Genomic DNA, 27,150 nt, shown 5'->3' with positions numbered 1-27,150 from the left:
TGATGTATTATTGCTCAGGAAAAGCACCTTACAGAGAGCAGTGTATATAGAACAACTCTAATTTTGTAACAAAAGTCTATATTTATACTTATGTTTGTTTAAAATAAGGATTCAGATTAAATATTTCAACATATCAAGAGTGGGTGGTAAAATAACTGGGTCATTAATATTTTTGCCTTTGGGTTTTGCTGTATTATCCAAAATTTTGCACACAAATATACATTATTTTTGTGATGAGACAAAAATATCATTTAAAGTTAAATTCTGATTTCTTCCTTTGCTCTGCTGCTGGAGTAGTCCCAACAAGCTGAAGATGTAGGGTAGCCCTCTAGACCTTAAGTGTGGGTGCAGTGTTGAGAACAGGAGAGGATCATGCTCTGAAGATTTATTACATGTCATATTTTCAGTCCTTTGGGTCAATTATAAACTTCATCAAGAACAAGACTAAAAAAATGTTTTCTTCTAGACTACAATCTATTCCCACTCTCCATTGATCATATAAAATTAGAGAAAAGCAAAATAAAACATGTTACAGTAAAATTATTGCTGGCAATATAAGAATTACTTACTGTATGTGAAAAGCATATGAACTTCTATACAGGACTTCAAGTTATAAAGTCATGTCATGTAAACCTAAAACTAACCCAGTAATGTTATTACATCTATCTTGCTAGTATGTTGCAAATTATTTAAATAAAACAAATTGATAGATGGCACTTTTCAACTGGAGGTGTTACCATTCAAGAACATTTTGAGGGCTTATTATCAACTCTAGCATAGGTGTGGATGATTCCTATTTAAATCATAACACACATATATCTTAGTTTAGTAATTTGAAAATTATAGGTCAGAAATAAATTTGAAACAAAAATGCATTACTACATTATAGGGTCAATCAAATAAACTACAGCAATTTAGGTAATAATGAAACCAGACCAAGAGTAATTTGTCACTGAAAAACAAGAATGACAGCCATTAAAAACAGTATCCAAACAAAATGAAAATGATGACGCACTGATTTGAAAGTCACTTTATGAAAAATTATGAAATTCCAGATATTGGCACATACACCTATGTTATTGGGCCTGGGCAGTGCTGCCATGAAGCTCGATTTTTTAAATAGAATATGAGATTAGAGTCTTCAGTAAAATCCAATAATAGGCTTTTCTTGGTTTATGATTGTGGAGTTTGTGTAACTTGTAATAATTTACTTAGCTGATTGGCTCTAGGTAAAATAGAAATCTATGGCCTTGCACTGCCACCTGCCTGTCACCTACCTTTAAGATTGTAGGAAAGGACACTCATTTTAGAATCAGCAATCTGCCTGAGGCTCACAGACGTCCCAGGTTTAGGAAAGTCTTGATCCATGTAATGTAAGGAAATGGTAAGAATCCGATGCATTGGTTCACCCAGGGACCAGAGGGAAGGCTAAGAGACTTCTTCTGAAGAGTGTGCAGAAATCCAGAAAGTTTTTCTTCATTTTCTTTTTGTTCTATTTTCTTTTTCTATCTTCTTCTTCCTTAAGTAGTGACAGAAATAGAAGGTTGGTTATGGGAGGACATACCATGGTAGTGGGTTTTTTTTTCTTCCTAGTAATTTTCCATTTTTTTGATTCCTTAACAAGCCATCTTTCATCTCTGAGGAATAACTTCCTTTTTCAATTGCTGCACATCCCTATTCCACAGAAATAAAGGGAGAGCTCGAGAATTTTGCAAACAAAGAGAAGATGTTGGAACCTCTTTAATAGCCACCATCCTCAGGGAATTAGAGATTATGAGGAAATTCCTAACTAGGCCCAAGAAGAAAACCTAGGAATCCTAACCACTAGACAGGCACTGTGATTCCTGGGCCTTTGGAGAGTTTAAGAATTAGCTGTGATTTATGTAATAGGGTGGAGGATATTAATTTCAACATCTGAGAGGGCTTTTTGCACAACCCCCTCCTTTTAAAAATGGTTTGGCTTGTCAGATGTCATCTGGCCCTGACAATTTACATGTCTCCCTCTGGGAAGGGGATCATGACAACAGTAGCAGAGGTCTGGAGGCCTCATGATCTTGTGAGACGACAATGGGCCGAGGCACCAGCTGTGTGTTTGTTGCATGGCCAGGCTCTGAGGCTAATTAGGGCTACCAGACTTGAGGGCGCCCCTGGTTGCTCCTGCCTTCAGCAGGGGTTTACAACTGCTGAGGCTGTCTGGTCAGGATGAGTCAGGCCTTGAAACACTTGGACATCCATGAAGTTTGTCTTCTGAGCCCCTCCCTCCTGCTGTCTTTTCTACTTTATGCAGCCTCTTTGCACTTCTCATGATATTTTGACTCCATTTCTACCCCAACTCACTCTCAGAAAAAGTTCTGATCTTCTCCTGACATTTGAGTATAGACTTAGGTCGACCACTACTTTTCTGAATGAAATTGTCATTCTCATGTTTTTTTTTTTTTCCAATGGTGCAGAGATCATGTCTCCTGATCTGACAGAGTTGGAATACTATTTTGAGGACTGGGGGGATTTCCTAGATTCCTTTAAATCACAGAAGGGTCGCTCCTTCCTCAAATAAGGTTTTGCTCCACGAATATGGTAGGAAGGTGTGAATTCAAGCCAAAAATCATTACCAACCACCTCCATCTCTCTATGGAAGGACTTTCAACAGAACTCAGATTTGTTACCCCGGGGAAGAAACTGGGTCATTCAGAAGTGCCTCGGTCATGTCTTTACTTACATTGTCCTGACTATAGGGAAGTACCCGGGCAAGTGACTTAAATTGGCTGTGCCTCAGTTTTCCACATTTACAAAATGAGTATAATCAAAATAGTACTATCTTTAAGGTAAATTAAATAAAACTGTATGTGTAAAAAGGCATTTGCAGGAGTGCTTGCCACACAGAAATCACTTCCAGGCCCAGTGACTGCTCACCTCTGAGGCCTGAGGAGTAAAGAATTGAAACCTAACTTTGGAATAGTACCTGTAGGTGAAGCTCTTGTTTGTGTTTGTTTGTTTCTAAACTGAAAGAATAAAAATCAAGTAGCAGGCCTCCTTTACTCACCTTGGGCATATTGAGATCCTCATGGCAGGGGCTTATCTCTAGGAATCCCATTTGATCTTGAAGTGGTTCTCCTAGGCCAGTAGAGCATGTGTGCCCTAGGCTGCATTTCCTTCCCTCGATCTCTCTTCTAAAGGAATTATTTACTTGTCTGGCTTGGTTTCTTATGTACTTTCATCTATTAATTTTGGTTTGTGTCTCACGTCAACCACTGTCCCAAACCAAGAACCAAAAATCTTTCTCAGTACACAATACTTAAAAAGGAAAGGAAAAGAAATGAAGATAAATGAGAGGGAAAAGCTTGACATGTTCAATTGGCTACCAAAAAGTTAATCCACAAAATCCTAATAAACTAGCATACGTTTTGGTCACTTTTGCTGATGGATATCATAGTACAGATTACACATGAATATTACAGTTATGCGTTTTGGCGTCTATCATACTAAATTCAGCACCTTAAAGTTTCCAGTGTCCTTGGTCTATCCCTAAAGCCAACACGGGAAGTCCCAGGTATATGTTACCTTCTTAGCCAGTTACTTACTTAAACTTTGGTTACTGAGATGTGTCAGGGAGGGCTGAGATGAGGGTTTCATTCTAGGGATGTACACACTAATAGGAGAGACAGAATCACATAACATCCAAGAAAACAGGCCAGGCATCTTTGTGCCTTCTGGAGCCCAGGACAGCATGAATAGCTAGCTGTGTAGCTAGCTCTGATTCTGTCATTGACATGGCTATTTCTCTGTCCATCTCTGTCTTATTCAGTGCAGGCTGCTGTAACAAAATACCATAGACTATGTGGCTTATAAACAACAGAATTTATTTTTCACAATTCTGAAGCTAGGAAGTCCAAGATCAATGTGCTGACAGATCCTGTGTCTGATGAGGCCTGCTTCCAAGCTTCAGACTGCCAACTTCTTTTTGTATCCTCACATGGTGGAAAGAGAGCTAGCTCACTCTCTGGCCTCTTTTTATAAGGGCACTGATCCTATTCATGAGGGCTCCATCCTCATGATCTAATTAATTTCCAAATGTTCTACTTCCAGATACTATCGCATTGGGATTAGGTTTTCAACATATTAATTTTGGGGGACACAGTCATTTGGTCCATTGTAGTGTCTCTCTGAGACATCAACTTCTAATGCTATCAACACCGTTCCATACCCTCTACTTCCACTATCCTAACAAACAGTACACAGGTGGACTACCTAGGGGCTGTGCATGGGGAAGGACTGACATCTCTCCTCCATAGTCTCAGCAGCAACCCCTAGAGCATGGCAGCAGCTCCAGCATTCTTTTTAGTCGCTTTATCCTGTGCTTAAAGAGGATGAGAACGAGTCAACAGCACCCCTTACCAACAGGGTCCCAAAGGGGCCTTTTCCCACATGCCTGTGCCACTGGATCAAGTAGCATTAGAGTTAGAATTTGGAACAAGGTTATTTTTATTGTGACAAACTATCAACAGACATGACAATACCCAGGACATGGAAAGTTACATTTCTAAGAAGAGCCGGCCAATATTCCCAATTCTGTGACCCTGTCCCACTCCATCTGTGGCTATAGCCTTCTCTCCTTTCCCCAATAAATCACTAAGCAACTTCACATTATTACTAGTGAGAAAAGGACAAGAATGTGTACGCCAAGAGAAAAGAAGTCTCATAAGGCACAAATCAGAGCTGCCTTAGTCACCTGGATGGAATGCTCTATTTTTGTTGTTTTGTTTTATCTCAGGCCTTTTGGTTTAGAGTTGCCTCCATTCTACAAGATGGAGAGAGAAGAAAGCAATAAGCAATCCACAAGGAATGAGATTCAAGAGGAAGAAGACAAGTTATAAGAGAAGGATGGTGAGTAGTTGATCTAAAAGGGAGAGGAAGCTGAAATGCTGTTTAACTAAGAAAAAAATTCTACTTCTCTTATTAGAATCTCTTCTTCTTTGTCCTTTACCTTGTCTCCTCAGGGATGAAGAAAGAGGGGCCATCAACACAGGAGGTCATTCCTGAGTGTGCTCTCCCTAATCTGAGAATAGACTTCATACTCCTTTCCTCCAGCTCCCAGAGAAAAATCTATTATTGCAGCACTTGCCACACGATGGTGAAATTGGCTCCTTCTCATGGAAACGGATTAGTCCACCCAGGCATGGAACCAACTTATTCATATTATACTTCAGGGCTAAGCCCCTAGAATGTTTAAGAAATATTGTATGAAAAGATTGTTCTCTGATAAAACACAGTAAAACAAATAATTTTGCTATTTGCCTGATAGTTTAAAAATCCTTAAAGGAGAAGCCATGTGTAACTTATTTTTTCTATTCCTATGACCATTGAGAGTAACTGACAGTTCTTGATATGGATAGTGCAAGGAAGATCACAGTTCATGCAGGACCTATACATATCGATAATACTGGCAATAAGGTATAATGACAAAGTCTATTATTATTGTGGCTTAGCATGTTCTTCCTTTGCTGGGATGAGGTTTGAAGTTGGCTGAGAGGTCATTGCTACCTGGAGATCCCCAGTGAGCTGAAGCACTTGTAATAAGAAGCACTGAGAGCTTCTTGTTATAAACGAGTTGTGAGGGAACCCTCTCCTTGGTAGCATCAGAACACAATGGCAAGTGGGGGCCCTGCTAAAGCTACACAGCTATCAACACCAAAATTCATTCTGATCTGAGAGATTTTTATCTTACACTGGCTCAATTTTTTTTTCTTTCAGCTTCCCTGACAAGTTATCATATAATAGTTATGGTTGGAACAAGACTCCTGTAAGCAAGTTGTTAGCCAAAACAATAATAACAACGAAGAAACCTCTCAAGGTGGCTCATTGTTCTTAATACGGCACATCTCATATAGATCTTATTTCAATTGATTTAAAAGAAATAGAGGAAGTAAGATGAGTACAAACTAGATAACATCTTAATCACTGTCTCCACCATTTCATCCTGACCCCGATACCTCTGCATCATCTTCCTTCTGGGTGCCCTCCCATTGTGCATTCCTGTATTCTTCTTTTTATTATTACTTGGCGACCTCTGTTCTGCTCAGAATGGCATGTGAAATGACTGCTTGTGGAACTGCTCTCCATTGTTAAGGAGACAATAAAAGGATGTCTGATAAGCATCTTACGACAGACTTTTCTCCAGCTGAAGCATATTGGCGGCACAGTTTTCCAAATTTGCATTCTACCTGGGCTCCACAGAGCTAGCTGAGACTCTTTGCCAAGGGAGGACATTGTTCCTTAATTTCTAGAGACCACAAGCACTTACCGGATTGTGGAAGATATTGTCTTAGAGCTGGCTAATTCTCACACTGAACTGGCAACTAAAGTTCCTGGTTGTTCAAAAGACTTTAGAACATCCTCGATGTTTCAGAAAACCTGTTTGATTGAGAAGCATGTGAGCAGGTATAATGTAGTCTGTGTTCAAGAAGGTGTAGATTTAAATATGGTAGTTCCCCCTTATCTGTGGGGGGATATGTTCCAGGACCCCCGCTGAGTACCTAAAACCTTGGGTAGTTTCAAAACCTATGCATTCTACATTTTTTTCCTATACATACTTATTTATAATAAAGTTGAATTTATAAATTAGGCACAATAAAAGTTTAGCAACAACAAATAGTAAAATAGAAAAATTATAACAAATTACAAGGGTTGTTTGAACCAAGCGCTGTGTTATCAAGACAGTTGTTCTGATGACCAAGATAGCTACTAAGTGACTAATGGGTGGGGAGTGAATAGAATGTGGAGACACTGGACAAAGGGGTGATTCAGGTCCCAGGCAAGATGGAGCAAGATGGTGCGAGATTTCATCATACTACCCAGAAAGGTGCGTAATGTAAAACTTATAAATTGTTTATTTCTGGAATTTTCCATTTAATATTTTTGGACTGATGTTGACCTTGGGTAACTGAAACCACGGAAAGCAAAACTGCAGATGGGAGGGGGGACTATTATAAACATGTGGAAAAATCCAGATTATGTTTTAAATAGTAGAATGAAAATGGTGTTTTGCTTTATGGAACATTCACAAAAGGAGGAGAGGAATATTTCAGGCTCTGATGTAATAGCTGTTTTTCTTTTACTGGAGGTTTTCAGCAGAGGCTCAGTGCTCATTTTCATGAACATTCTAGAAGGTTATGTTTATGTGGGTTGGAAACTACACTAGATGAATATTTAATGCCATCTCCAAACCCAATTTTTTCCTATGACTTCTTTAAATAAGAGCATTCTTATATATTTAACATATAATTTGATTAAGAAAATTTCAAGATATCTGTCAATTTGTAGAAATGTTTGTTGGTTGAAACAAAACTCTTGTCTAGGATCAACCGTATTTATTATGTGTGTGCAATGTATAAGGTACTATACTAAGCATTTTGGATAGTAGGAAACTAAAGACATTTCTGATGGCCTCAATAGAAATATCTATTGAAGAAACAAGTTATAGGTAGCTAGAAAATTAATTTTTAAATGCCAAACCTTTTGCAGGTGACGTTTGGGTTCAGATCATGGAGAGAACATTCTAGGCTTGATGATGAGGAAATTTTCATTAAAGACGTGGAATTTAAACTCTCCTTTTTAGTTAAAAATCGCATGATATCACTTATATGTGGAATATAAACCTAAAAGCAACAAATGAACAGGACAAACAGAGACTCAGGGACATGGACAATGGTTAGTGGTTACCAGAGGGTAGGGAGTGGGGGAAGAGGTAAGAGGTAGACAGGGTAAAGGAGGTCAAATATAGAGGATTTAGGGGAGGGTGAAGTGAGTTCAAATATATGGTAGCTGAAGGAAACTGGACTCTGGGTGGTAATCACACAATAGAATATATAGATGTCAAATTATAATATACACCCCAAAATTATATAATTGTATTAACCAATGTTATCCTAAGAAACTTTAAAAAAAAAAACTGTCCTTTTTGAAGAAACTTTTTACCTATGTGTTTCCACTGCTTTCATTTAATCGTGTATATGTTGTTATTCAGAAATCAGCCCAGAATAATAGTTCTTTTTCTTGCTTTCTATGTCTCTCAGAAGACCTGAAAAGTAAGCAGAAACATGGAAATTAAGCCAGGAGCAGATCTGTAGGATAGCTAGAATTTAGAAAGATAAACATGAAGGGGGAAAGACAATGTCGTTTATTGACAACCCATATCTTCAAGAATCTTGGTAATGATTTAGCATCTTGGTTTCATTTATTCAGTTTAAACTTAAGTGTTTTCAACATAACAGTCAGCAACATAAGAAGAAATAGCTGAAGGCAAATTAATGCCTCAGAAACTCTAGGTCAATATTATCAAAGGGTCAATGACTGCAACATTTTGAAATTGTTGAGAATAACCACTGTGTTTCCTTTTAACGCAAAGTGAATAATAAGGGAAAATTTCAAAGATGGGACTGCATTTTGTAACATTTGGTAAACAGAAAGCTCCTCCACTTTCTGTTCACCATATGTACCATATTTTCTATTAACATAAAATTCCAGCGACCCTTAAATAATTCAGATTCAATGACAAAACATGACTAAAATTCTGTTAAAATTAAATAGATGAACAACATTCTATTTAGTCTCTTACTTTGAAAGTAAAATAGCTTCTCTAGGCCACTCATATACATATTTGGTAGAATTTCTTATTCTTGAAAACATTTTAATAATATAAAGTATTATTTAAGACTCAAATATTTATTATGGACTAGTTTTATAATAGAATAATAGTTTTTGCTTGACCTATTATTTATTTTAAACTTTTTGTTAGAATTGATAAGATGAGTTTTCTCACTTAATTTCTTAAGTAATTGAGTTTCAATAGCTTGTTTTGTCCTGATGTTTTGGACAAGGCAGAAGGAAGCAAAATCAATGGACAAGAAGCATGCAACTTAATCCACTTGGGGAAAATTAAACAATTTACAATTATTTGTAGAGCATGTACTCAGCCTGGTGCTAATTACTCTTTTGTATATAAAGAAGTGATTATTGGTCCAGATCCAAACAGAGCTTCTCATTTCATTAGGGAAAGAAGACTCCTATGAGTGACCCAATTAACAAATAAGATCTAACTTGAGTAATTCAGAGTCATAATATTTAGGATAAAAGATACACAAGTGAGAATCAGAGCCATGTGGGAATTTTTCAGGAGAAAGTAAGACCTGAAGTGATCTTTGAGATGGATTTCATTCTAGACAGGCCTGAGAGCAACAAACACTGGGAAAGGGCCATTTTGTTCATGGCCAGTGAGAAATAATCACTTAATCAACCGAGAAAGAGAAAGCAATATTAAAAGCAAAACAAACCAAAAAACCTTTCCGACTGGAGTAGAGGTACCCTGGAGGAATAGAAGACATAAGTGAATTAGTAGCTAAGGTGTGGCCAGGTGATGGTGAGCCTTATAATTTAGGTGGAAGAATCTATAGTGATATGGTGACTGCCTGACTGCCATATAATCCTGAGGAATACTGGAGAACCTCAAGGTGGATGAGATATTTTACTATCAGTATAAAATTATATGATTTTGGTTTTGTTCAATTTTATTATAGATGTCTGTTAGGAAATAAAATTATCTCATTCTAGGTGATGTTAGTTTTTTTTTTAACCCATAATTTTGTTTGAACTTTTGGTAACTGCTAATGATTGTTTTCTAGGTTAATTCTAAAATATGTTAGGAATGAAAGAGATATTGAATCATTTGAAATCTGACAGCTTGCTTTTTGTTTTGTCTTTAAAGAAGGCTTGTGCTTGGGATTCTAACTTTTTGTTACATATATTTATTACAGTCAGATATGGCAGTTGTTCAGTGTGATAACTAAGAACACACACCTCAGAGATGGGGTAAGATTGGATTCAGCCTCAGCTCTACCTCTTACCAGTCTATGGCCTTGAGGAAGTTATTTTACTTACTTATGCCTCAGTTTCCTCATATAAAAAATGTGGATGATGGTAATAATAATACCTACCGCATTGAATTAAATTTGTATCTATAGTGTAATATAAATTATATATATACACACATATATGTATAGTTTTTAGAATAGTACTGGGCACAGAAGAAGCAATTAATAGGTATTAGCTATGATTATTTTATAGTAGCAAAAGTGTCCCTAATGTTATACCATAATGAAATGAATTCACATTTTATTGTATCTACAAATAACTATAAAACCTAGACATTGTATAAAAAGGTTTCAGAATCACAGCCAAAAATAGGAAGCAATTATAATTTTTATTAAAAGAGCAACATGATGAAAATGATTTTCTTCTCTTCTTAACTTATTCTCACCATATACATTTTACCTGAACAATCTATCCAACCCCATGGCTTTATTTATAGTATTTCTTATATGCTGACATTTAATTTCTTATCTCCAAACCTAACCTTTTCCCTCTAGTTCCTAACCTATATATTCGATTGACTGCTAGAAATCTCTTACTTTTTCAGGGAACACAGGGGTAATGTTTCTAACTCAGCTGTAGTTTAGATCTGTCACATCAGTAGAACTCTAATGCGCAGGTTCTAAGAATATGATCCCCTACCAGCAGCATCGGCATTATCTGAGAACATGCTATACATACAAATTCTTGAGTTCTACCCCAGATATAGAGGAGGGAGGGACAACAATCTGTGTTTTAACAAGACTTACAGGTGAACATGAAGCATGCTAGAGAGTGAGAACTATTGGTCTAAAGCTAAGGCTTATGCTTTGTTCTTCTGTAATTAGTTTGTGACTCCTTCACCCTTCACAGGAAGGTTCAGATTTTCAAGTAGGAAAGATGACTGGTGAGCTAACAAGAGCATGTGCAGGAAGGCACAAGACTAGTACTAGAGACATCTACCTGGTGACTAATGAAATAATACAGATAAAAGCATCACCTAGGGCAAAACAGTGGGCTGTTTTATGGCTAAAGCAAGAGTATTCCAGGTTTCATTTTTTCAAGTCTGCTATTGAAACTATTAGCTCCCTCCCTCTAACTATGTAATCTTAATAAGCTTCAATATTTTAGTGGAATTATTGAAATTTCTAATTAAAAGTTAGGATTATAAATACTTTTAAAAGGTTGGTGAAGGTGTTTTGTTCACCAAAGATAAAATAATGTACCTAAATTTTCTGAATCATGAGTCTTTGTGCCCATTAAAAGTAACCTTCAACCTCTAAAAAGTCTGGGTGGGGTAGACAGGGAGATTATTTATATAATTTAGGAAACGGTATCCATGGAATTTTCCCAAATAGATCTTAATGTACTTGGGAATAATTTTTACATTAAAATCTTTGTGAGAATTAGATCATAAGGTGAAATTGGACTTTAAAAGTATTTTCATTTTTTATATTTCTAACTTAAAAAATATATGCCTTGTTCTAACTGTTGATCAATTTAGATGCCATTCGTAGCAAGCCATCTGCCAAATGATTTTCTCCTTAGAACAGAAATGTAAGAACTCAAAACCTTCTTTTTCTTTAATGCAGGCTTTAAATATGAGAGGTGAAATATCTTTAAAGAAGGTAATACAGAATAAAGATAATTTAAATTTAAGCTAAATTCTACTTTATGTTCAAACAACTAGAAGAGAAAAAAATCAAAGGTAGGTTTTAAATCATTCTGGAACTTAATATAAATAATTTTCCAAAAGCATTTATCCTAATGCACTTAGGAAGCTTGTGTGAAAATTATATAATCTTTTTTTTCTTTCGTTTAGTTATTCATTTATTAAGTCTTAACTATTATCAATATATTTGTTTGGTTTTGGTTATAAAAAATGAATAAGACATAGAAGATCTATTCAAGAAAAATCAGTAAAGATGTAGATCTGAATATTATAAACGATATTAACCTAATTGATATATATAGAACTCAATAACAATAGCATGCTCATTCTTTACTAGTGCACATAGTGTTTTCACAAAGATAGACCATATGTTGGGCCAAAGAAAAGTCTACATATACTAAAAGAGGATAAAAATCAGGCAGAATATGTTCCCAAATCACAGTAGAATAAAATTAGAAATCAATAACAAGATCTCTATAAACCCTAAATATTTGGGATTAAACAACTTCTATGTAATTCGTAGATCGAAAAAAATGATATTTAGATTTTTTTTAACTAAATGAAAATTAAAATACAACATATCAAAGATCGGAGTCCAGTTAAAATAGTGCTCAAAGGCAAATCTACAGCTTTAATTGATTAGAAAGAGGGCATAATAATGACCAAAATAAATAGAAATAATGAGAAGTAGAAATTAATGGAATAGAAAATAAATAATAGAGAAAATTTACAAAGCCCCAAACTGATTCTTTGGAAGGATCAATCAATCTTATTAACTTTTAGCTAAACTGATTAGGGAGAAAAGAAGAGAGAGGAGAGAGAAAAGAAACAAATTACTAACACTAGGAAAGAAAGTAAAGTTTTCTTTGTAAGTCTTATATACATTAAAAGGAGTTTAAGGGAATCTCGTAACTGTGTGCTTCCAAATTTGATAGCTTAGATGAAAATTACAAATTTCTTGAAAAATACCAAAATTGTGTCAATTTACCAAAATTGACACAAGATAAATAAGAAAATCCGAATAGCTTTGCAGCCACTAAAGATAATTACTTTATTATCCAAAAACTTTCCACAAAGAAAACTTTAGAGCTATAGGATTTTGCTGGTGACCTCTATGAAACACTCATGAGGAATCACACCTTTCTTACTCCTTTAGAGGAAAATGTTCACATCTCATTTTATGAGACCAAAATAACTCTAATACCAAAACTCGATAAAGAAAATAACATATCAATAACTCTCATGAAAATATATGCAAAAATCCTTTATTATATTAGCAAATTAAATCCAGTAATACATAAACATTTTCTTTTTAAAAATTGAATCAGACAGTTTCTGTTGTCAAGCAATGCATCATTTAGAGGGTAAATAAGACTATAAAATTTCATCATGTCTTCAAACAGAGTTAAACAATTGCAAAGAACATTCATGTTTCCTAATATTAAAAAATAAATAATCTTCATATGACAATATAATTAGATAATTAAGGAACAACAAACATTTAATGAAAACTAACAGCATCAAAATCCATATTGAAAGAATAAATGGTAGAAATAAAAAATAGTACATATGATGGGGAAAATGGTGACAGAAGAGAAAAAAAGGGTTTTGCTTTTTGCATTTTACTGAGTGATTAAAAATAACACTACATCTTAAAATATGTATACAATACTATAACAAAAAGAAGAATTCAGAAAACAAAAGCATTCTTGAAAAATAAAATATGTTTGTTAAATAAAAACAGAAATCAAGAGACAGGCTAGAGAAAATAGGAAGATAATGAGATGAAAATTATGAAAAGATGAATTTAATAGATCCAACATTCGTTTAATAAAATTTCAAAAAGTGAAAAAAAGAAGAAATGAAGGGAAAAAAAAATCTGAGAAGCAAAAGTTGTTTTATCCATCTTTAGATTAAGTGCTGAAGTGGGTAAATTAAAAACAACAACAAACAAAAAAACCCAGACACATTATGTGAAAATTTTAGAGTAGTATAAATATGATGATCCTAGAAGTATGCATTTTCAGAAATTCAAAGACTTAGAAAGTTTATCTCCCATGCATTATTGCTATAAAATTCTGTGAGAATAAGTTAGCAAAACAAAAGAACACAAGAAAAAGAACATGGAATTGAAGAGAAAGTACAAAAGAATGACTGGGGAGTAATTATGCAGCAGACAGAGAAAGCATTAATATCAAGTTTGAACAGGAATATCTGTTCCTCTGAGAAAATATCATTTCAAAATGAAAATATTATACATTTAATTAAATGAACAATATTTGTGATTAAGGAGCTGCGATAGCTTATGAATGTAGTTAAGGTGGCTTATATTTCTTTTCTCAGCAAAAACAAATAAAAAAGAATGGCAGTCAGAAAAAACTAAATTTTTATAAGCTAATTATAATTTAACTATGAAGCAAAAAAACATTTGGCATGGTTTGGAGAAATTCATGTGTGGCATAAAAGCCTCACATATGGTGAAAGAAAATAGGTTTCATTTATTCTTGTCCTTGTAACATTTTCAATTTGAGTTGCACAGAGAAAGGCATAGAATTTATTTTCTTTCCAATCATACCAGTTGTTTTTATAATGAACAATATTTCTCAATAAAAACATTTTAAGTGCTATTTATTGATTTTCCTTTTTTGATGGTTTCTACTTCTCTGCTGAAATTCTCAATCTTACACTTGAAATCTTTAAACATATTAAGCAAGGCTAAAGTTTGTGACTATTTCTGAATTTCTGTGGATCTATATGTATTGTATGTTGTTTCTCTTTCCCCTCCTCCTCCTTCTTCTATCAATTTATTGTCTCCTTTATTCCTGGTTATTTGTGTTTGAGTGCTCTACATTCTTTGTGAAAAATCATGAAATTAATTTCAGGTCTACAGTGACATTTTTCTAGAGAGAATTCATGTCCGTTTTTCAGAGATGGAGATGTTTCCAGAGCTGACTTTCAGTTTCATCCTATTTCTGGTTCACTTTTTTTTAGAGTAATCCCTTCGGAGTCCCAAATCAAAGTCTCACTGGTTTACCAGGGTCCATCCAGCTTGCAAGCCCTAAACTCTAATTTTTATCCCATGGCTTGGTAAGACTATTGAAAAAATCTAGCTCATCTCAGAAATTTACACTTGAATTAGAAGCTACCTCTAAGAGAAAAGCAGCCCCAAATGGTGGGTTTACCTCCTTGTGTATAAATTATCTAGGATGCCATCATTGGAAGCAGAACTCTCTTTTATTGATTTCTAATTGAGAAAATATTTTTTAAAAAGTCTAGAAACTTAAATATATCTTTTATAATATAAATGTTATAAAACTTAATAATGTAAAAATGATGATTTCTTTGAAAGAAGTAAGAAAGTGGAGAGTGAAGGAAAAAACGAAGGGTAGTACATGCATAATTCATAATTTCCTTGTTTTACAAACCACAGATTCAAGATTTCATGTCTAAAGTTAGTGAGACTAGAGCTAGAGGTTTTACATATATTAAGTTATATAATAATATAATAGTTATGCAATTATAAAAATAGCATAATTATAAAAGTTACAAAAATAGTTTATGTACCTAAAAAGCAACAGCAACAATGAAACTAAAAAATTTAGGGGTATTAGGAAAGTGAGGAAAAGCATAAGAACTAATTTGTCCTCTTTCATATCAGTAGTCAAAAAATAATGCAGAACACTGATAAATCAACTTTACTTAGAAATGTGGCAACAAACAACAGATCTAAATACAAAAATTTAAAAATGGTTATCTCTTGGGAATGTGCCTAGAAATCAGGAAAGCTGATGGAAGATTTTTTCTTTTTATATACACCCACTCTAAAATGTTTAACTTAAAAAAAAAAAAAACAGAACTAATTTTGGGGAAATTAGGAAAAGTTTTATAAAGATATAATGCAAGCTGTATTTTAATGGATAATTTTTTTTTATCTCCTTGGTAATAAAAAAAAAAACGTTGTCATTCTAAGCAGAGAGAATGGTTTGGAAAAAGGCTTGGACATTTGACATATGGTCTATTTTAGAAATGAAAAAAAGATTCTGTAGATTGTAGCATCCAAATGAAGGAAGCAAATGGTAGGAAACGAGGCAAATGAATGAGATAGGGGCCAGAGGATAAAGGGTCTTGGAAACTTATTCCCCAAGGTTTTTCATTTGAGAATCTGGGAGGTGGTTCTCTATTTCTTGAAACAAGGAATACTGGAGGCAAAGCAATCTCAAGATTTATTCTCAGTTTCATCTTAAAGCTTATAAAGAAGCTCCTTGACTACTGTATGTAGTGTATTAAATGTATAACTATCATATGCAGTAGAAGAACTTAATAAATATTTGCTGATTACTTTGGCACAATAGTACCTTGAGAGGATTTAATAAGATAACTTATCTGAAAGCCTCTACTTACATTACGGTTTCTGAAGAAAAGAGTTTTGAAATTTATTATGTCTCGATGCGCTTTGTGAAACATTGCCTTCATTCTCATTCAGCCCAAATAATCATTCTTGGCATTCTCAAAAGTATATTCAGGTCATTTTAACTTTGTATATGATTAATAAACATCTATACCACACTAGCAAAAAAATAATACCCATTCTGATCATGGTAAACCCTGTGCTGGTCTGATGGGCCTTTCAGATTATGAACAACTTCAGATCTCTATTCAATGAAAGGGGAACAAGGGAAGAGCTTGTGTATTTTGAATTCCTCTTTTTAAATAAGATATTAATTTACAAAAATGGTTTTATCTGTATGAAAGCTTTTAGGTTAGGTTTGCTAAGAGTTCGTGCAGTACAGAAGGAAGTTTGCAATGTGACGGAGATATTAACATGTGTTAATCTCTCATGTTTTAAAAGGGTGAAGGTATGGATCCTTTTCTGGATTTGCAATTAAAGTGGATGTGTCGTCCCACTTTCTCATCTAAGTAACTGAGGAGTCAAAGGTTTGTAAACAAGATGCCGAGAATCCAATATGAGGCAAAGTGAGGACACAGATGCTAGCCTAGTTGCACTGTAATTATTGATACCGTACTTTCATGAAAGGAGTTGAATCCTTTTTAATAGCTGGGCTAACTGCCACCCAGAGTCATACAGAACAATCATCCCAGAACAGAAGATAACCGAGGACATCTCTGAACAGATACTTATTGTCCATTCTCTTCAGTAAACCAAGATCTATGGGCATATATTCTATCATATATCTTTCTTCTTGTTATGGGTTCAATTGTGAACTGCACTCCCCTAAAAAAGGTACCTTGAAGTCTTAACCTTCAGTACCTCAGAATGTGACTTTATTTCAAAATAGGGTTGTTTCAAATTAACTAGTTAAGATGAAGTCATACTGGAGTAGACTGGGCGCCTAATTCAATATGACTGGTATCCTTATAAAAAGAGAGCCACGAGAAGACACAGAGACACAGGAGAAAGCCATGTGAAGAGGAAAGCAGAGATTGGAGTGATGCAGCCACAAGCCAAGGAACACCTGAGGCTACCAGAAGCTGGAAGAAGAGAGGAAGGACCCTCCCCAAGAGGCTTCAGAGAGCATGACACCTTGATTTCAGACTTCCAGCCTCCAGAACTGTGAGTAAATTTCTGTTGTTTTAAGCCACCCAGTTTGTGATACTTTTTACAATATGCCTAGGGAACTAATATACCTCTACTGATCTCTAAATGCAGATAAACTGAAATATAAAATTAACCTCTCAATTAAACTGAGCAATCTCATAATAATGGCTTTTGATATTTTGGTCTCATTATCTTTCAAGTTTGTTTTTTTTTTTAAACATCTATAGCACCTGGTGTTCCTATATGGTCTCCCATCCAAGTACTAACCAGGCCCGACCCTGCTTAGCTTCCGAGATCAGACAAGATCGGGCATGTTCAAGGTGGCATGGCCATAGATTCTGTTAAATATTTTTCTCAAAAAAATCTTTTGCAAATCTTTTCCTAAAAGGCCACATAATTTTCTGCTTTGTGGATACAGTAATTTATTTTATAATTTCTTTTTGTCAGATATTTTACTTGTTTATTTTTCATCCTTTTTAATTTTTTCTTTTTTTCTAAATAGAATTACAATAAACATTTGGTAATCAAATATCTGTCGACTTTTTTGACAATTAGGAAAAATATGTAGAATAATTATTAGATCAAAGGGCATGGAATTTTAATATTCTTAATATACATTATCAAATTGCTTCCAATAAAGCAATGTTGTAGCAATTTATTACTTGCCCCTGACATATTTTAAAAGAGCCCTTTTAGAGCTGTATCCCAACATTCAGAATTTTTATTAAAAAGCATTCTCTGCTAATTTGACTAGCAAGGAATTAATTGTTTTAATTCTCATTACTTTGAATAGTGAGATAGACTATTACTTCCAAATGTTTATTAACTCCTAGTACTATTTCTATGATGCTTCTATTCATGTTCTTCATTCTTTTTTTAAAATAAGTTCCTTGTATGAAATGTATTTCTTCCTTGTGTGTGGACTATATTGTCATTTTTTCAGTGTCCTTATTTGTAACATCAAGGTAAGAATAAGTATTCTCTAACATTGCAGTAAAAACTAGATATGCTGAATATACCAAGTACCAGGAACATAATACTTCTTAAAAAATGGGAGTACTTCATTATAATTTCATATGAGGCTAAAATCAAATGACCTGCATATATTCTCACTTATTTGTAAAATTTAGCAGCACAATTACTTCAACTCTTCAAATAAATTTAATTCCTATTTGTGGAATGACTTTGGTCATTTTCTTCTGTACTCTCTATAGTCTTTGTGAAGGCTGAACAAAAGTGGAGAAATTTGCTGGTCTGGAGACTCATTGTGAGAAAATTCACAGAGGTGTGGAACACTTGTGTGGGGTAAGGATTAGGACTGTGCAATCAGACCACCTGGGTTCAAATCCTGACTCTATGTATTGGTGAATGGGTGTGTTTAAACAAGTAAATTAATCTTTTTATGCCTATTTTCTCTTTCATAAAATGAGAATTAATAATGCTAGTAATCTCATAGATCATTGTTAAGGTTAAATAAGCTCTATTAGTTATCTGTTGCTGCATATCACATTACCCCAAATCTAGCTGCTTAAAACAATAATTAACATTTATTATCTTACACAGTTTCTGTGGGTCAGGAATTGAGCATGGTTTAGCTGGGCGGTTCTAATTCAAGGTCTCTTAGGAGGCTGTGGTCAAGATGTCAGTTGGGGTGATAGTCATCTAAAGCTTGACTAGGGCTGGAGGATCTGCTTCCAAAATAATCATTCGTGTGACTGGCAAGTCAGTGCTAGCTCCTGGAATAAGGCCTAAGTTCCTTGTCCTGTGAATCTCTTTCCAGGGCTGCTTGAATATTCTAACAACATGGCAACTATCTTTCATACGATCAAAAAAAGAAAGCAAGGAGAAAGTTGCAATGCCCTTTTGGCCAAATCTTGAAAGTCTCAGTGTTACTTATGCCATTCTCTAATAATTAGAAGCTGTCACTATTTGTGTCCTATACTCAAAGGAAGGGTAATTAGCCCTTACCTTTGGAAAAGAGAAGTATCAATGAATTTGTAGACTTATTTTAAGACAACCAAATAACATGTGTTCTACATGTAGTTAACTTAGCAAATGGGAAGAGCTCAAAAGATGTTAGCCATCGTATCACCATAATCATCATCATCTATAGCACTACATTAAGGAACTGCAAGTTGTTCTGTAGTGGTGGCTTTTGGGTGCATGTGAGGTGTAATAGAAATTGATACCCAGGAGACAGGTTGAAAAGGGCCTTGCATGTGATAATGCAGCATTTGCATTTTTCTAATAAGTCTTTGGTTTTCAAACTGTGCCACTCCTAGGGCATGTAGGCACAGAGAACAAGTGATGCTTAAAGCAACAGAATAAATACCTGTCATGTCTACTGAAGTACCATTTTTTTTATTTTATTTTTTAGGTAAAACTAAAAAGTAATGAGTTATCAAGCCATGAAAATACATGGAGTAATCTTAAAAGCTTATTACTAAGTGAAAGAAGATAATCTGAAAAGGCTATGTACTTTATGGTTCCAACTATATGACATCTGGAAATGGCAAAACTGTAGAAACAGTAAAAAGGTTAGTAGTTGCTAGGGGTTAGGAGAAAGAAAGGGATAAATAGCAGAGCACAGAGGATTTTAGGGCAGTAAAACTATTCTGTACAATACTATTATGGTAGACATGTATTTGTCAAAACTTACAGAATGTATACCTCCAAGAGTGAACCCTGATGTAAACTATGGACTTTGGGCGATAATGACTTGTTAATGTAGGTTCATGAATTGTAACAAATGTTCCACCCTGGTGGGGGATATTGCTAATGGGAGAGCCAATACATGTGTAGGGAGTAGGAGATGTATGGAAAATCTCTGTACCTTCTGCTCAATTTTGCTGTCAATGTAAATCAGCTCTAAATAGTCTATTTGAAAAAAAGTAAATATATTGAAAAATAGATTGTGAAGTTGCTTGGATTTTAAAGATGAAACATTAAACACAAGTGTCATGTTGCCTTTCTAATGGGCTGCTTTGGATTATACACCCTATCCTGACTAAATAATTTACTTTTTCTCCATTTGGGGTATCTTAATGGAGAAATTAAGTGACTCAGTTAGTTGATGAGGGGTTACCGAAGGATCCTAGGCAGGGTAAAAACCAGATATTTTAAAACAGTATCTCAGACAAGAATACCGAAGAAATTTTTGGTAAAAGAAGAATGATAAATATTTTAATTTACCTAAAAGATATTAAAGGCATTGCAATGCCCTAATCATTAAGCATTTAAAAAAAAATAGGACAAAAATAAATAAATAAATAATCTATTTATAAGTTTAGTTGTCAGAAATAGATGCTGGTATATACCTAAAAATCTAACATAGAATGAAGTAGGTATTACTATCAGTGGGGAAAGAAATTAATTCATTGCATGTCAGGGGGAAAATTGGCTTTTGGAGAGGGAAATCCATTTCTAGTCTTGCCTTGCATTATATATTAAGATAAATTCCAGATAGCTGTGATAAATGTAAAAATACAATCATAAGAGACTTGTAGAAAATGAATGTCATTTACTTACTGTCTGGATGTAAAGGGATTTCTAAATATACAAGCATTAGAAGGACTCACTAGGGAAAACAAGTCAATAGATGTATATAAGTATTAAACCTTTGTATAACACATTAAAAAATTTTAAAACAAACTACAAATACTGATAGATGGCATTCATTGTGTACCAACTATGTGCTAAACATGTTAGGAGCTTTGTCTAAATTACTTACTTTTCATCTTCACATGAAACACCAAGGGCTCAACATCATTACCTCCATTTAACAAGTGAGAAAATCGAGACTGCAAGATTACATCAGTAATTTACAATTCTGGTTCCACATTGAATTACACAAGGAGCTTTAAAAAGATCCATGCCTAGGCCCCATACCCGAGCAGTTTAATCAGAATTTCTAAAGTGGCACATGGGCACCCAATGCTTTCCCCAAAGTCACAGAACAAAGACAGAGCAGAGATCTTTCTGCCTTACTGGACTTTTCCTATACTACATGAAAGAATTTCTTTAAAATATAAATAGCTGCTTAGTTTTCAAAAACTCCAAAAACCTAAATGAAGGCTTAACTTAAAGCAGAAAAAATATTAGGTATGAGGATGTATTTGTTGATCCATTTGCAGCATGAACTCCATAATCTGTCTTTAGGGTATCAGTTAAAAACCCACAGGGCTGGAGTGGACAATGCTCTGAGAGCTCTTTCAAAGCTATGTGCTGAAAGAAATAATAGAAATGTAGGATGACTAGGGAAAAGATAGCATTTTGATGGTCTAACAATTTTGAAACAATTGGAAGTGCATGGACAACATGTAAGATGTTTGTATGAATAGACTTTCTTTGGCTTATTATTGCCATTGTAACTTCTTCCCCATCAAGCGATACTTGATCTGCATGAGTGACTTTATTGCATTGGTTTGTTTTGTTTTGTTTTGTTTTGTTTTAATACATAGGATATAGATATGTAGGTACACACAAAAAGGATTTTAAATTTGAAAAATAAGTAATTATAACTCTTGTAAACTGATGAGAAGAATATAGGAAAGTATATACTTGGAAACCTTTCAGTACCATAATATAGAACTTACTAATATTTTTGCAAAATAATTTTCACGCACGGTTTTAACAGAGGTATTCACAAGCCCAGTGTTGAATTAGATGTTTTGCATAATGTATATTTGGCATAAATATTTAAAGTGTTAGATAAAATATATATTTTAAATTAATTAATTATTTTTTTTAATGGTGACATTGGTTAATGTTTTTTTAATGATGACATTGGTTAATTTTTTTTAATGGTCACATTGGTTAAATTCAATAAGTTTCAACTGTACACTTTAACAATAAGGCATATATATATTTACCCTGTATGTTCACCTTCCATAGTTATATTTCTCTCTGTCACCACATATTTTACTCCTTTTACCCTATCTAACTCCCCCTTCCCCCCTTTCCTCTCTCCTCTGGTAACCAATAGTCTATGGCATCGTTTTTAAGAGCACAGATTTTGTAGACAAATCACCTAATTTAGTCCCCCATAATATTCTTTATAACTGTGTAATTTTAGGTAAATTACTTAACTTCTCCATGACTCAGTCTCCTCAACCGTAAAATAGAAATAATAATTGTATTAATGATGTGTAACAAATCATCTGAAACACTAGTTGTTTAAGATCTCTCATGGTTTTTACGGGTAGGAATGCAAGAGCACCTTGGTTGGGCAGTTCCAGCTCAGGGCTTCTTTAAGCTGGGGCTGTAGTCATCTAATGGCTTGTTTAGGGATGGAGCATCCACTTCCAAGGCGGTTCACTCACACGAATAACAAAATAGTGCTTATTGTTGATGGGAAGCTTTAGTTTCTTTTCATAAAGTCCTCTCTACTGGATTGCTTGAAAGTTCACATGGCATGTCGTCTGACTTCCTCCAAATCAAGTGATCCAAGAGAGCAAGGCGGAACTTGCAATGCGTTCAATGACTTAGCCTTGAGGTCATACACCATCACTCTTGCAGTATTCCATTGGTTACACAGATCAACCCTGGTTTAATGTGAGAAGAGACTACATCATTGTGCCAGGAAGCAAGGCTCATTGGGGGCCATTTTGAAATGGCTACAAATTCCTAGTTTATAGGTTTGTTGCAATGAATATATAGATACTTAAAATAGAGGCTTAGACAAATAGTTTAGAACATACTTAGACCAGAGTAAAATACATATATTTGTGTATATATGTATATATACATATATACACATATATACATATGTATACATATATATACGCATGCACATATATATCACATTTGAAAAAGAGTTTAGGCATTAAAAATATTATATAACTAAATCAGAAATAATATATTGTGTATATATGTATATACACACACACATATATACATACAAATATATATGTATCTCACATTTGACAAAGAGCTTAGACATTGGAAATATTATATAACTAAATCGGAAATTCTGGAAGTGGGGTCCAGGCATTAGTATTAGTAGTTTGAATATCACTTCAGGTGACTGTAATAGTCAGTTTTGAGTAGCACAATTCTATCTCAATACTTAGTTTCATGGTGATAATCAATCCTGAAGCTCTAGATGAGAGGTTCTCTATTTTGGCTACACAGCAGAATCATCTGGAGAGCTTTTAAAAATCTAGATGTTCAGGCTGAACACTGGGCCAGTTGTTTTAGAATCTCTGGGGCATGGGACCCAAGCATCAGTATTTTTTAAAAGATTCCTGGCCATTTCAATGCACAGTCAAGTTAGAGACCCATTGCTCCAATTATTTAACTTGGATGATTGTATTCCAGCCCCTCATTTCTCCATGAGCTAAGCTCTAACTCAGCATTTAGATCCTCAAAACCTAAGTTCATTTGTTGAAAACAAAAGAAAGACCTTTGACTCACCCTAAAGTGCTGGGAATGCTGAAGATGGGTGGGAATGTAGAGCATGGCGCCAGTTGCTCTCTGTCTATGCTCTGTGTGTCTGGAGGATTTGAGCCTCCAGCATGTCAGCCAGGCTCCTTTGGCCGGATTTTGCCTTCATGCAAGAGTAGAAACCTCCTAGGCATGTGATTGCTGGGCCAGGAAAATGTCACCCATTGCCAGAGAAAAACCAGCCTTCCACAAAACTAGAGTGAATGACAAATGAAACCAATTTAGCCAAGTGGTTGGAGAAGCATCAGAAACATGTGAGATGGCTACATTGTTTAGAAACGATGCCTAAAAGATGAACCTGGTAATGTTTAAAGGTGCTATTCAGGTACAGAACGTGCCTCAATTTCAAGAACATGGATCTATCTACCTGTTCTGTGAGTCTACTTTTGTAAATAATAATTAGCATGCATAGAGGACAATCAATTACGATTTGGGGAGGACAAGCACTAGAGAACAAATGGCAGCTGTATTTAGGTCAGAAAAATTCTAAGCTGAATGGCAGTTCTAGTGAATGATACCATCAAACTAGACAGAAAACTTGTGGTGTACTGGTAAAAAAAAGATCAACCCTTTTTGTAAATATTTGGGCTTGAGGGAAGCTCTTAACAGACTGCCCATAGTTTTCTCTTCATAGTAAACCTATGTTTGTTTTAAGTAAAGTTTAATCCATGTGTTTCAGATTCTTTTACACATAACTCATCAGAGACTTTATTTGGGAGAAAAATCTAATGTCTAAGATGCCTTTGTTTTTCAGCCTTTTAAATAACTTTTTTCTTCTTTGTAAAGGGGCTCAAATAGCATGTTTGCCAAGGTTAGAGCCCACTCAGCTTTTGTAAATGCAAAATTTTGACCACTGTTCAGGATTTAAATTTCTTCACATTTGCCAAAAATGTAACTTCCTGTTTATTTTTAATACAGAAATCCCTTTTAAAAATTGAGTTTGTGACTCTCAGTGAACCCTGAATGCAGTGGATTTGCCCATACATAAATTCCTTTTTTCCCTATTGTGGAACTTATTAATTTATTTATATTACGATCTTTCTGACTCTTTGGCACAATTTTAATTCTTGTTGCCTAGTAATAAAAGAAAAATATTTTGAGCTTGTGATAACACCTTTAATCAAGGATCTCAAAGCTTGCTTGCAAACATCAGCACGGAGCTATGACAACATTAGTCTCCATTTATCCTATGATGAATGCAGCATTTGATTTGGAGGAATAAGAAAAATGAACAGTAAGACTATAAAAGGAGGGTATATAAACTGAAAGCAAATCAAAGGGGGCACTAGGACCCCAATAATTATTCTCACATATGTCACTTAAGAAAACTAGTTAGGTGTCTCTGCTTTATGACCTCTATTTCTTAGAATAAAAGGTAAAGGGAACTGACCATGTTAATTAGACTGAATCAAAGCTGTGGTGCATCTAACACAAACTAAATAAATGTTAGTCAGCTATTCAGGTATATTTATCTGCATAATGCTGTATGCCCTTTATTTGGAATAGCTTTCTTTCCTTTATTAACTTTTTAATTATAGATGCTTGGTTTAGGTAATCAGGAAGAGGAAGGAAGTAAAGTTTAAGAAAGTTGTAATGAACTATTGTCAAAAGCTGAAATAAATATTATTTTCATAGATGCAGTAAACTGATATATTATTTTATCCCCAGATGAGTAATTTGGTCAACACCATCAATGTTGATTGTTATTTGGTAATGCTGAGACATTTGTACAGGAAGAGAAAGTCATAGTTCTTGCCCTTGAAGAACTTATGATTAGGAGAATTTATTAAATTTTATTACCAAATATAAACTACAAAAAAAAAAAAACCCACAAGAGATTAATCCATAGCAATGACAGATGTTCAAGCAACTCAGTATTGGGGGAAGTAAGGAAGATAGAACATCAACAGAGAGACTGAGTGACCATATCCTAGGAGACTCACAGTGCTTTGACTGCCAGGACACTATAGTAAACAGTAGATATGAGTTTTCATAAAACAGATTCATTTTTGAAAAAAAAATGGTATAATCTAAATTGTTCTATTTTATACAAGTAGTCCCAAGTTTGATATTTAAAGAGAAGATTAAATTGAATATTGCAGTGGACAGGAACATATTTTAATAATTACTATTGGCAGCTTGAGTTTATTTTCTGTAACAAGGTTTATACCCACTATCTCTGCTTAATACATCCAACTGAATCAAAACATTTGTATTATAGTGATTAGTTTTTAAATGAATGCTATGAAGACTAGACTTCAGAATGGTTTGACATTTGATAAAATATATCAGCACATTTCCTTATTTTATTTTAATTTATGTTTTGCATGTGCAGACATTTTATCTCAGGGCTAGGCTCTTAAAATTCCAGTGATTAACGTAAACTACAGTTGTCACTTGAAGAATATACAACTTTTTATTAATGAGAAGAAAAATCAGACATTTTAAGGAAAGGTTTCAGATGTTTTCTCTGGTTGGCTGATCTCAATTCAGTTTGTCTCTCAGTCCCTTTTTTCTAAAAAGTAGGGCTATTGCTTCTCAGAAAGATGTGTGGGAATGGTGAATGCTTGAAATGGAGATTTGGGCTCCATAGTTATAAGAATTATTACTCCTGGGATTCTGAGAAGTTGGCAGAGTAGGAAGCATGAGAAATTTCTCTCCTTACCTAGGCAATTATAGTGGCAGAATCTGCCTGATGTAACTATTTTGGAATTGTGGAGTTTGTTGAAGGCTTGCAACTTCCAGGGAAAGATTTAGAGGATAAATTGTGACTAATTTTCATCAATTTCAGCTCTTAGCACAGTAGCCACTACTCCTCCTTCATGCCCCAGGCTTATGGCAGGTAGCTGTGCTTGTGTTCCAGGAGTGGCTTGCACACCGCTTGTGGAAGCCAGGGTGAATATACTACTCAGTGTTCTCCAGAGAAACAGAATCAATAAGACATATATAGATATAATAAGAGGAAATTTATCATAGGAATTGGCTCATGTGGTTAAGGAGGCTGGCAAGTCCCACAATTTACTGCCTATAAGCTGAAAAATCAGGAAAGATAATGGTATAATTCAATTATCTGGGCATCCCTTAGTCCAGTGAAGTTGGCACACAAAATGAAACATCACAGTGGGCGAAAAAGGACCCTGTTCTACAAATATCAGGGATCTTTGCTCTGATTGCTGCTTCTTATCTCACAGGTACAGGCAGAGTTGGGTAGCCATTATTGTTGTACCTTCCCCCACCGTTACAGACTCCTCCTTCTAGCTAAAATGACTGCTGAGGATTAAAACGGCTAATATCCTTTTTTTCCCTTTTTCTTTCACTTCTCTCTTTTCCCCTCTTAGAGTCCGATATTAAAGACTAGGATATTTAAAATTAACTGCATGTAAAAGGGGTAATAAGAAAGTCACCATGCATGCTCAATATCACTAATTATAAAGGAAATGCAAATCAAAACTAAAATGAGATATAACCTTGTGTCTGTTAAAATAGCTGTAATAAAAATAATAAGAAATAAGTATTTGTGAGAATATAAAGAAAAGGGATTTTTTTGTGTACTGTTGATGAGATTGTAATTTGATAT

At 34.6% G+C, this 27,150-nt stretch overlaps 1 long non-coding RNA gene and 1 other non-coding gene across 4 annotated transcripts in view; both read right to left on the bottom strand.

Annotated features, from left to right (window-relative positions):
• Window positions 1–960: 960 nt before the first annotated feature.
• LOC120598669 (uncharacterized) overlaps window positions 961–27,150 on the bottom strand; it is a 103,571-nt gene continuing 77,381 nt past the window's right edge. For 2 of the 3 annotated variants that reach the window (XR_005651689.1, XR_005651691.1), the window contains exons 2-3: window positions 7,972–8,074; window positions 961–1,519 (exon numbers count right to left, since the gene is read on the bottom strand). This is a non-coding gene — a long non-coding RNA (uncharacterized LOC120598669). Of the gene's footprint in view, window positions 1,520–7,971; window positions 8,075–23,543; window positions 23,764–27,150 lie in introns of those variants that run through there. The other variant, XR_005651688.1, reaches the window with a different exon arrangement.
• LOC120599166 (5S ribosomal RNA) lies at window positions 17,348–17,466 on the bottom strand. Its single transcript, XR_005651810.1, has one exon. It is a non-coding gene; the product is annotated as a 5S ribosomal RNA (ribosomal RNA).

Source organism: Pteropus medius, unplaced genomic scaffold (genome assembly GCF_902729225.1).
Source record: "Pteropus medius unplaced genomic scaffold, Ma_sr-lr_union100, whole genome shotgun sequence".
Lineage (NCBI taxonomy): Eukaryota > Metazoa > Chordata > Mammalia > Chiroptera > Pteropodidae > Pteropus > Pteropus medius.
Note: the sequence above shows the minus strand (reverse complement) of the source record. Positions and strands in the feature narration are given on the sequence as shown.